This window comes from Stegodyphus dumicola, chromosome 11 (genome assembly GCF_044657685.1).
Source record: "Stegodyphus dumicola isolate Sdum_Otavi_A_Nest chromosome 11, ASM4465768v1".
Lineage (NCBI taxonomy): Eukaryota > Metazoa > Arthropoda > Arachnida > Araneae > Eresidae > Stegodyphus > Stegodyphus dumicola.
The window spans coordinates 87,873,205-87,885,466 of record NC_140778.1 but is presented as its reverse complement, the minus strand read 5'-3'; the positions used below and the strand labels follow the sequence as shown (position 1 = coordinate 87,885,466).

General features: G+C 32.5%; 1 non-coding gene across 1 annotated transcript; it reads left to right on the top strand.

Annotated features, from left to right (window-relative positions):
• Positions 1–5,603: 5,603 nt before the first annotated feature.
• Positions 5,604–5,744, top strand: LOC146994184 (U4 spliceosomal RNA). The gene has a single exon (XR_015044179.1). It is a non-coding gene; the product is annotated as a U4 spliceosomal RNA (small nuclear RNA).
• Positions 5,745–12,262: the final 6,518 nt, after the last annotated feature.

Sequence of the window (12,262 nt, the reverse complement as noted above, 5' to 3'; positions counted from 1 at the left end):
GTACTATCAATCTTATTTAATTTTTCTTTACTTTTACGTAAAATTAAGTTCATAAAATTTGTGGTTAGAGTTTTTACCTATTGTACAAGAATTACGAGTGAAAAAATGCAGGAAATGCAGTAAAACGTGCTTTAATGAGATATATTAAATCGTATTTGACAAAAAAAAAAAAAAAAAAAAAAATTGTGACTTTCATAATCTCATCACTATACAGCGCATCACATTTAATAATTAAAAACAATTATGTGATACAAACGCCATAGGTTTCAGTTTTAAAGTAAACCAGATCGTGCCTACTCTTTCTTGCCGTCGGTCGGTGACGCGCGCCCCGCCCAATGGGATATTCCATCTCTTAGGTCTTAGGTCTTCGCTTATTCAATAGGTATACGACCGTGAAGTCTTTACCTATCGATAACTGTCCTTAGTAGGAATCCTAAAAGTGAAAAAAAAAAAAAAAAAAAAAAAAAAAAATTTCCAAATATTGGAATAAACCTGTACACTTGAAGTGTTGAATGACATCCAATGTGGCAGTATGTAACAGTGGCATAACTTCGGCAAAATAGCAATTTAACATTTGAAGCATAACTTTCACATCGTTAAAAAAATTTAACACATCTGTAGCATAAAAACTTTGGCATAACTTTCTCCTCGTAGGTACTACGGCTGAGTGTCCTCCTTCCTCAGTGTCTTGGAAAAACATGTAGACCATAGACCATCACGTTTGTAAGAGGTGTACGACCCGTGAGGGCCTTTACCAATCTATTATTGTGTTCTTATCGGATAAATCTTCTAGTTTAGAGAACCTGAGTAATCAGGGGCTTTTCTGGAGAATTTTTGTTTTTGACTGTACTAAGCAACTGTTTGGAATGAACTTTTTGGGGTGAAGTACATATACTTTGAAGATATTTAATTATCTTTACAATGGGTACTATTTTTCGATAGGTTTAAAATGCATTCTTCTTTATAATAATTCTTATTTTTGCTATAATTCTATGGTATATACTGTATATTTATTTCCTATACAAAATACTTTTTGCGGTAATTTGTAATATATTTTTATGACACGGCACGTTGCATTATAAATATGGTACATTCTTAATAATAATTCTTTTTGCTATAATTCTTGGGTATATACTGTACATTTATTTCCTATACAAATACATTTTTGCGGTAATTTGTAATTTATTTTTACAACACGGTACGTCGCATTAGTAAATATGGTACATTTTTTCTTTACAATAGGTCTTTTACATTATTCTTGAGTGCATTTTTCTTGAGTAAATAAGGTGCATTTTTTTCTTTTCAATAATTCTTTTTATACTAACTCTTGACATGATGAGTATAACTATAAAATTTTTTATTCTATGTACATAATTGCATTTGATCCAAGATAAAAGGTTTTCTTGATTATATGCTAAAAATTTGATACTTAAAATATTTACAAGTCCTTTGCATTTTAAGGTTCCGCTGAGGGTCGAACCCTGGATGCTATGAGAAGCGCAGTGGTAATGGTTTTTACAGCTCGGCTACGGAGTTCTTCTTGTTTTTTCACCATTTGCTGTTGTGGTAGATGGTTCTGGGTCGTTTAAATGGCTGAGAGACTGTATAGTCATATTTTCCTAATTTTTTGAGTACATCATGATTGCTATTGTCTAGGTTTTGAAAGAAGTTATGTGAATGGATGAGGATTTCAGAATTTAAAATTTTGATTTTTAGATCTCTATGCAGAGTGGAGTTTCTTACAAACCATGGTGTGTTTGTTATTAATCGGAGAGCTTTATTTTGGATTTTTTGCAGAATTTCTTGATTGTTTTTGCAGCGAGTGCCCATGCCGGTGCTGCGTAAAGTAGAATAGGGCGAATACTTTGTAGGTAGAGGATTATTTTTGTGTTTATATTTAGGGGTGAATTTCTTCCTATGAGTGGATATATTGACATTAATGCTTTGAGGGCTTTATTTCTTACTTCTATTATATGGTCTTTAAATGTGAGCTTTTCGTCCAGGAAAACTCCTAAATACTTCGTTGTTGCTTTTCGAGGAATGATATTGTTGTCAAATTTTATGTCATTATATGTGCGTTTTGAGTGGGTTCTTCTGAAGATTATAACTGTTGATTTGGCTGCGTTGATTTTGATCTTCCATTCTTTATACCATGGAGAAAGCTGATTTGTTGCATTTTGTAGTTTTTGAATAGCAAGATCCGGATTTAGAGAATTACAGATGATTGCAGTATCGTATCACATTATAACCCATACAACACTCTGCACAGGCTTCGGAGTTGGGGAACTTAAATTTGGATAACCCTGTATATCTGTGTTGATCTGTGTTGGTGTTGCACTGAGATGTGAGCTTATGGTAAGATTAAATGTCAAACCTAAATAGATGAGTGACATATGGTCTTAAGTTGAAATCTTTGCTAAGCAGTTTAAAGTTGTCTGCGTAGTGTATGGATGTTGTTACTGACTGCTTTAGTGGAAAGATTATTATTTATCCTTTTGATGTGAGATTTTATATCTTCAGTTTTGAGGTGTTTATGCAAATCTTTGTTACGAATAAACATAAGATGCAGCTGTGATCTTTCGTAAGAAGTTAATTGAACCTGGTCCCTTCAGTACTGAACCTATGCCTTCAGTCAGAGTCAATATCACAAGAATACATGGAAGGTGCAAGGAGAAGGTTAGCAACATTTCTCCTCTGGGAGGCTGTTACTGAATCTTTTGTTATGTATTTCGATAGACAGTTCTTAGTTCCAAACTATTATGGAGACAATCATCTTACAGATGCTGAAATTTTGTGACGAACCTTATTGATTTGCATACTAAACTTCTCGCATGTAAAGTTCTTTCTTCTTCTTGTCCTTATTTTTTTTTCCAAGATTCAAATAGGCATAAAAAATAAAATTAAAAAAAAAAATTAAGTAAAAGGGCTGCTAATATATAAATTTAATAATAATATTATGTTAATGAAATTACAAATTAATCCTAACAAATAATGTAACCAAAATAAGTTTGCAAATGAATTATTTTATTTTCAATAATTTCAAATATTGTAATTCAACAACACTTTAATATATGCAAAATAAACTCACGTACAAAGCCCTATTCACGCATATAGAAGCACATAAAAAGAAACGTATAAGACATAAATTATCAATTTTGTTCAGTAATTTCAAAAACATATGCAGTGAAATTCGATTTAGATTATCTTCTTTGCTTTCTTAGTTCTCTTCTAAAATGGTTTGAGTGTCATAAAAGAAATTAGGGGACACAGAACTTCTTAAATTAAAACTTAATTATTTAATCCCAGAGCTTATAAGAAACGATTTCTATCATTTTGGGTTTTTGGTTTGCACATAATTCCATTTACACATACTACTATTAGGAGATGGTTTGGTTTCGAAACACACTAGAGCTATCTGCCTAAGAGAGAAATGCCTTCGTGAAAAGGTTTTTAAGGAAAATTGGTCTCTATCTACATTACACATGAAGTAAACCACGAAAAACGACCATACAGGATACAGGTAGCCTTTTTCGCGAGACTTGAGACCGGGTCGAACAATCACATTTTAACGAGTTTCTCGTTTAACCATTGGTGGATTCCGATGTGCTGGAATTGCTTACTAAGGACATAATGCTGTTGGATATTGTCAAATAAATAATCCATTATGAAGCATCAAGTGGAAAGTCGCGAATAGTAAACGCAGCAAGAGGAATCGTGAATTGAAAGAATTCTGCATTAACTTCCAGTTAAAAAATACTATAATGAATAAAGCTAAAGTAAATAATGTATTATGTTTGCAATGAGAATAAACCAAACTGTTGATTAACGTATAAAAATGCAGCAAGAAATAAATACATGTCACGTAGAAAACGAAACAAATCTCAGGTTCAAAAGTATGGGCGGAGTCTAAGTATGTTTTCAGCATCCTCTGTCTAATCAAACGTTATCATGAAATCATAACTGTTTATTAACAATTGTAATCGTTGTAGTCAATCTATCACGTTAGTCTGCACTGATAGGAAATTAAAAGGTAAGTATAAAAAGTCGAGTAATGTAATGAATCAATTATAGAAACTTCGCGTAGAACTTATGGGGAAGGGGCAATGCCAGAAATTTGCCAGGCTAAGGAAAGGAAAACCATGAGCAAAATGAAAAATACAAGACGCAATAAACATATAATAAGATTAAAATAGCTAACTATATATAAATCAACACTATCAGAGAAATAAATCATTAAGAATTAAATGCTGAAGGAAAATCTTGAAACTGTAATTACAGTCGATCGTATTTTATTTATTTGCTAATCTCGTATTTTATATTCTTATAGGCTTTCTTGAAACTTATACTATATGAATACATACATATATGTATTAATTAATACATATATGCATGTATAAACAGAGAGAAATTTAATGATAATATTTGTCGCAATCGATTTGTCATCGCTAGAAGAGTTATTATAATCATTTTAAAAAAACAGTAATTTTGCGATATCGCAAAAATTCTGGAAGATAAATTGCAGTGAGCTGAGTTTAAGATAAAGTTTATGTTTCAGTAAAGTATAAATGAGAAGTTATATATGAAAAAAGAGTTTTTATGGCAGAAAAAAATATTCTTTTATATTACGAAGTAGTTCTTTACAGTATTGATACCAAAATATCCACTCAGAAACTTGCTTATTCCTTCAGAAATTATGATCAGTAATCACTTTAAGGAGTAGGCGTCTGTGGGTAGTGGCAGTCCCAATTTCTTAGCACATTTAGAGATGCATATTATGTAATCCATAATGAAAATTATTACACAAAAACGGTTAATAGAGAATTCATATAATGCAGGAAGAGAAATGTATTATGAAAAATACAAAATTCTGTGTTATTTGTAAGTTCAATTCTTGCATTTTTTTTTTTTTTTTTTTTTTTGCTTAAAGTTTTTGCTTAAACCTTTAACATTAATAGTTGATGAGTATCCAATATTTTCTGAAGACATCTATGTTTACCTTGTGTAAAAGAGAACAAGTGTGGATATTAAAATATATTAGGTTATTCGAATAGCAAAAGAACACAAACGTTATCTGCTAGGGGAAGGATGCCTTGGTGGAGAACTTTCTGAGAAAAACTGGCTTATATTCACATTACACATGGAATATTTAGACAGAATACTTGTTCCATGATAAAATTAAATAAAATAAGTTCACGCATATGAATATCCGAACTTTTATCAAAAAACTGCTTGAAATTGAAGGAATATTTAATAACTAGTTGGGTAGGTTGGCAAATTAATTTTTTTAATACACATAAATTAAATGTAATAATGCAGGCTTTGTGAACTGAGTATCCTTTAATTTAGTGTAACTAGCGAAAATGTTTATTCCAAAAAAGAATAACCATACTCCATTTCTGATACGAAGCGAATATTTAGAGACTAACAAATTTAACAGAAAAAAATGCTCTCTTACTATCTGATTTCCTTGTAACCAAGTCGATTACATCTATTAATAGTAGTTGATAAGAATAGGGAAAGCAAGCTAACGCTTTTTAAAGAACGCTCCCGCTTTTTAAATACAAAAAAGGTATACTGATAAATCCAATAGACATGTTCCTGTTAGCTTTGCGCAGAGGCAGGGTCATAGCCAGTGAGGTTCTACCGAGGCGTGACTATTGCTAGTTGAAAACTTTTCCCAATACCCCGCCGTGTCGACGTGTAATACCGTCGGCTCAGGCAATTTTTGGGAACCCTTTCGGGGGTTTTTTAATTTAACAGTAGAGTTATGAGGACTATGAGAAATGATCTCGCACTGTCGTCGTTTTTCTAAAACGATGAGTTACTTTCCTTGTTTCTTTATTATTTGAGGATTGTTAGCATAAGAAATTCAAATTTAGCTTCTTAATCATGAAAGAAGACAGGATTGAATTTTACGATCATTTTATTTTGATTTTAATGGTTAATTGTTGAAATAAAGTCATATATGAATGCTGATTAGAAACAAAATTTTGTTACTTTAGTTTTAATTTATACGAATATACAGTTATTGATCTGAAGAATTAGATTCCGCTCATTTTCATGTGACGGACATTTTGCTAGATTTTCAATTTGAGGTGAAGTACTTGCAGGTTTTCGCGTTTAACAAGTACATAAATAAAAGCTTCAAATGCAGAATTGATTGTATTTGCAAGCTTAACCGACATTAGGAAACTGCGAAGGCAAACTTAAATTTTTGTGTGTCTATTCCAAGAGCATGAAAGACGTAAGGAAAATATAATTAACGCCATAACTAGAAACTGTGTGAGAAATGTCGCCCTGAATTTAAGGTGGTGTGGTGTGGTGTATTTAATTATGGCAAAGCACACTAGGGATATCTGCCTAAAGGGAGAGATGCCTTCGTGGAGGACTTTCTAAGGGAAACTGGCTCGTATACACGTTACACATGGGGAAAACCACGAAAACGCCCATGCAGCCAGCCCGTTCGCGGGATTCGAACCCCGGACCGAACTACCAGTGTTCAGCGTCTTTACCGCTCGGCCGCTGGTGGGCTCCTGAATTTAAGGAAACTATATATATAACATCAACGTTTATGTTAAAAGTATGTTTCAGAAAAGGGGAAGGTATTTTGGGTGCTTGATCAACAGAAAGAATACATGGAGATGGCTGCTATCGTAGTACGAGGAGTGTGACGCGGGGGGAAGAAATAAGCCACGTCGTGTAAGGGCAGGACAACGCTGATCTTACTTTATGGGAACAACTGATAAACGTCATCTGGTATCAAGCATGGACCTTATAAGAAATAGACAAACCCAAACGGGTTTTCTCCCTCGTCTGAGGCGTTGCCGGCTGTCACCTTGATCACATCCGGAGGAGTAGGGACGACTTGCAGAAATTTAACATTGGTTGCCTATTGCAGCGTGTATAATTATCAAGAAAAAGCTGTATGTAGCACCTCATTTCACAAATTAGAATTTCTATATATTTTTATTTTTGAAATTGAGATTGATTTTTAACACTTTAGCATATTTATCAAGCATAATTAACGTTTCAAATAATTATAAAGCTATTGCATGCTTTCAGTGTTGGATATTTTTTTAGCTTTTCCTATGCTGTAAGGAAATTTGTAACTACTTCTTTTAGGAAATAATATTTTAAATCTGAACTAAGAGAACATTTCAAACAAGCAATTTTTTCTTGCAATTTTTAGGCTTTTTATTGGTGTAAATAAGTAAAAAGTACTAAAATATTTAAAAACGAATTTTTGAAAGTTTTGTTTAAAATTCCAAATTGTGCTTCTTTTTTAAAATTGTAGGTGAGTATTATAGCACAATTTCTATAAAAGGAATTTTATTTCAATTATCTTTCATAATACATCATAGTGATAAACACTTTTGATGCCTTAAAAATTTTTATACATTTAATTCTAATATTAAAATTGTATTTAACCGTAATAATTATTTTTGCTTGTATTTTATAGTGACTATTTTTTTAAATTTACTTTTAGTTCTGCATAAGATTTTTTTTTATTTACTGTTAATTTAATTTATTAACCCAAAGCGGCGGTCACCTGGAAAGGCTGTTAGTTTCGAAGCTGCATTTTGCGCTGTTTTACTATAAGTCTTCGTGTCTCCTTGCAAATTGTTGTTACCAAATATTATCGCCTTGTATCATATGTAAAGAATTTAAATAATGAAGGAATCTGCATGAATACACGTATTTTTCTTGCACTGTGACAAAAACGACAGTATCTAGAGCCATCAAATTTTGAATAATGTAATTCTCCATTCGAACATGGGCATCTGGACGGCCGAATTTCGAATTTATTTTAATGTATTTCATATTTTGTAAAACTTTAATGAATTTTTGATTAACAAACTCAACGAGGTCAGAGCGAGCACTGTACGGAAAATGACAGTTTTATCTCCAGTGTGGAAATTCTAATGATATGCTGTTTTCAAATGTATTTGGTTTACGGGCGAAGATCAGGATATTCAATAAATATAGGTAACACACAAAACTTTAAAAAAAGGTTCCTTTTGGGTGTAATATAAAATCTGAGTGCTTCTAGATTTTATTTTATCTTTTTTCCCCCTTTCATTACGCTTAGAAAAGTTTATGCTCCGAATTTTATGAATTATTAAAATAACTAATCCATTTCAATGTTAATAATTTAATGATCCTATAATCAAATAAATATAATCGTTTTGTAATGTTATTATTGTTTAGAAAATCACTGCCTGAAAATTTTCAATAAATTTTTTAAAAAAAATTATCATATTGTTTAATTATTTACTTCAAAGCATCACGTACTATCAGTCTTATTTAATTTTACTTTATTTTTACGCTAAATTAAGTTCATAAATTTTGTGCTTAGAGTTTTTACCGTTTTACCAAAGTAAAGATGTTTGTACAAGAAGTACGCGTGAAAAAATTGCGCGAAATGCAGTAAAAAGTGCTTTAATGGGATATAATAAATCCTATTTGGAAAAAACTGTGGCTTTCATAATCTCATCACTATACAACGTATCACATTTAATAATTAAAAAGAGTTATGTGATACAAACGCCATAGGTTTCAATGTTAAAGTAAACCAGAACGTCCCTACTCTTTCTTGCCGACATGTCGGTGACGCACGCCCCGCCCACTGGGTTAGTCTATTTCTTATAAGGTCCATGGTATCAAGTTTTGTGCGTGTTTCCGAATTTTCCATCTGAAGATATGAGAGGGCTAAAAGGTACTGATGTGAGCTTATGGTAAGATTAAACGTGAAACGTAAATAGATGAGTGACATATGGTCTTAAGTTGAAGTCTTTGCCAAGCAATTTAAAGTTGTCTACGTAGTGTATGGTGTTGTTACTGACTGCTTTAGTGAAAAGATTATTATTTATCCTTTTGATGTGAGATTTTATATCTTCAATTTTGAGGTGTTTATGCAAATCTTCGTTACGAATAAACATAAGATGCAGCTGTGATCTTTCGTAAGAAGTTAATTGAACCTGGTCCCTTCAGTACTGAACCTATGCCTTCAGTCAGAGTCAATATCGCAAGAATACATGGAAGGTGCAAGGAGAAGGTTAGCAACATTTCTCCTCTGGGAGGCTGTTACTGAATCTTTTGTTATGTATTCCGATAGACAGTTCTTAGTTCTAAACTATTATGGAGACAATCCATCTTACAGATGCTGAAATTTTGTGACGAACCTTATTGATTTGCATACTAAACTTCTCGCATGTAAAGTTCTTTCTTCTTCTTGTCCTTATTTTTTTTTCCAAGATTCAAATAGGCATAAAAAATAAAATTAAAAAAAAAAAAAAAAATTAAGTAAAAGGTCTGCTAATATATAAATTTAATAATAATATTATGTTAATGAAATTACAAATTAATCCTTAGAAATAATGTAACCAAAAGAAGTTTGCAAATGAATTATTTTATTTTCAATAATTTCAAATATTGTAATTCAACAACACTTTAATATATGCAAAATAAACTCACGTACAAAGCCCTATTCACGCATATAGAAGCACATAAAAAGAAACGTATAAGACATAAATTATCAATTTTGTTCAGTAATTTCAAAAACATATGCAGTGAAATTCGATTTAGATTATCTTCTTTGCTTTCTTAGTTCTCTTCTAAAATGGTTTGAGTGTCATAAAAGAAATTAGGGGACACACAACTTCTTAAATTAAAACTTAATTATTTAATCCCAGAGCTTATATGAAACGATTTCTATCATTTTGGGTTTTTGGTTTGCACATAATTCCATTTACACATACTACTATTAGGAGATGGTTTGGTTTCGAAACACACTAGAGCAATCTGCCTTCCGACGACTTTTAATCCCAGTTGTTTAGACAGACGTTTCTGAATATACGAGCGTTGACTAGCGCTGTCAAATAAACAACGAACTAATTTATTGCGTGACCTACTTTTAAGTTCTACTGTCGCCGTCTGTAAAAATATTTTATTCCTACCGATGCTTATGTGATTGCACGCTGAATTTTCTACTCCTTTTGATTGCGATGCTTCGGGTTTTTCTCATTTTTGTAACAAAGGGTTGCATTATGTTTTTTGTGGCAGTATGCACAAGAGTGCTTCTCAGAACAATCAGAAAATCGATGATCTTGAGCCAGACAAACATAACAACGACCTTCTAATCGCAATACATTTCGTTTTTCATTTACACCCATATTACACTTTTCACTGTTATGTGTGTTATTTTTGCAAAAAATACAGTTTTCTTCTTTTACGGGAGCTAATAATTCTGCCGCCGACGAGGGGTTAACTTTAGAATTAAACTTATTGTTTGTGTATTTACAGTTACTTTTGTGTTTATCGAAGTGTTTATTCTTTCCGTTCAATGGAACGAGTTTCGGTTCTGGTTTGTTAACTGCGTACTTTTGTTCGCGGCATTCAATTTCGTTTTTCAAAAAAGCAATTAAACCTGTAACATCAGATTCCTCTTTTGGATCACGCTTTCGGTGATATTCGAGAATCAAATCATGAGGCAATAATTTCAATAATATCGGATTTAACAAGTGTCCGTACGAACCTGAAGTTACTCCTAAATTACTTAAGCTTCGAATGTTTATTTCACAAGCGTCGTGTAATCTTCTTAGTGCATTTAAGTTAGAAGAATTTTTAACTGGTTCTATGTCCAAAAGATTATTCATATGTGATTTTATAATTTTCTCTGGTTTTCCAAAGCGTTCTTTTAAAAGTTCTAAGCACGAATCGTAATTGTGTTCGGTTAATTGAAATCCTTCAACGACATTATATGCTTGCCCTATCAATAATGATTTCAAGTATACGCATTTTTCAATCTTGGTTAACGCTTTGTTCTGATCAATCACAGCTTGAAAACTGTTAAAAAATTCTAACCATTTTCCTGCATCTCCTGAGAATTTTGGTATATTTAACTTTGGAAATTTCATAGCCGATGACGATACATTTATTTCAGAAACAGAAGTGTTCAAAGAATTTGTATCTGATGCATTTTTCACAGACAAATTTTCATTACATTTATTTAATCTTATTTTAATTCTAAACTTTGCAGACATAATTTGTTCATTGTATTTATCACTTGCAGTAATATCTTTTTCAAATTCTTTAGCATCTTTTAACTGAGTTTCGATTTGTGAATTCAACATTTTCAACGTGTTTTCTCTTTCGAGAATAGTTTCATTCATCTCCTGCAATTCCTCAATGTTTGTGTTTTCGATATTTTCTGACAACAAAGCTTCTATTTTTGTAATTAATTTCGTAACGCTACTGCGTTAATTCTTACGTTTCTGCTTCAATTTGTCTAAAGCTTCCATGTTTAAAATTGACTAATCACAATATTGAAACTCAGTTTTTTCCAAATTTTCAAAGAAAAAGGAATTGCTTACCTGTTTACAGGTAATTCATCTGCTAATCTTCGAAATTCTAATCCAAAAGTCCCTTGGTGAAGGCACCACTAAAATATGTCATTTCTATATTCCATAGTTCTATTTGGGAGAGCTTTCGATCTCTATATTCGATTCAAATCATTACTTCAATTAAGTCTTAACGACTTTTATTTACATACATCTTTTATATTACAATATATACATAATTCGAGATTAATTTCAAATCAAAAGATGGGGATTTATCCCCCCTTCGTATCAAATTCTATCGAGAGAAACCGAGTGAGCGACCGCTCTCTTCCAAGTTCGTTTTTCGACTCCTCGTTGCCACTGGCAGAAGAGAAACTTTAGCTCATTTCGCGTTCGAGTTGTAACATGAGGTTATAAGAATCTGGTTGAGCACAAGTTGGTTATATATTAAGTAAAACGGTCACTCTATTTAGGCCCAGCAGCGGCCTAACGGTAAAGTCATTGAACACTGGCAGTTCGTTCCGAATTTCAAATCCGGCGAACGGACAGGCTACATGGGTGTTTTTGTGTTTTTCCCCATGAGTAACATGTATACGAGCCAGTTTTCCTTAGAAAGCCCTCCACGAAGGTATCCCTCCCGTTACGCAGATAGCCATCTGGCTTTGCCGTAATTACATAAACCAAACCTACTTCTGGCCGCAGGCCACGAGGCACGAATTCCCGTGCCGGTGCACTATCCCAGATTAATAAGTTTGCGATGCCTAACCTGTAATTGTAGTAACTTGTAATAAATAAGCAATGCCTAACCTGTAATTTTATAGGGTGTAAAAAGCATTTTAAATAAAAAAGTTGTTCCAGTGTGGCGAGAAGTAGGGTGAATCACTCTACTTCCTGATAGAGAAAGGTAATTTCATTAGTAGGAG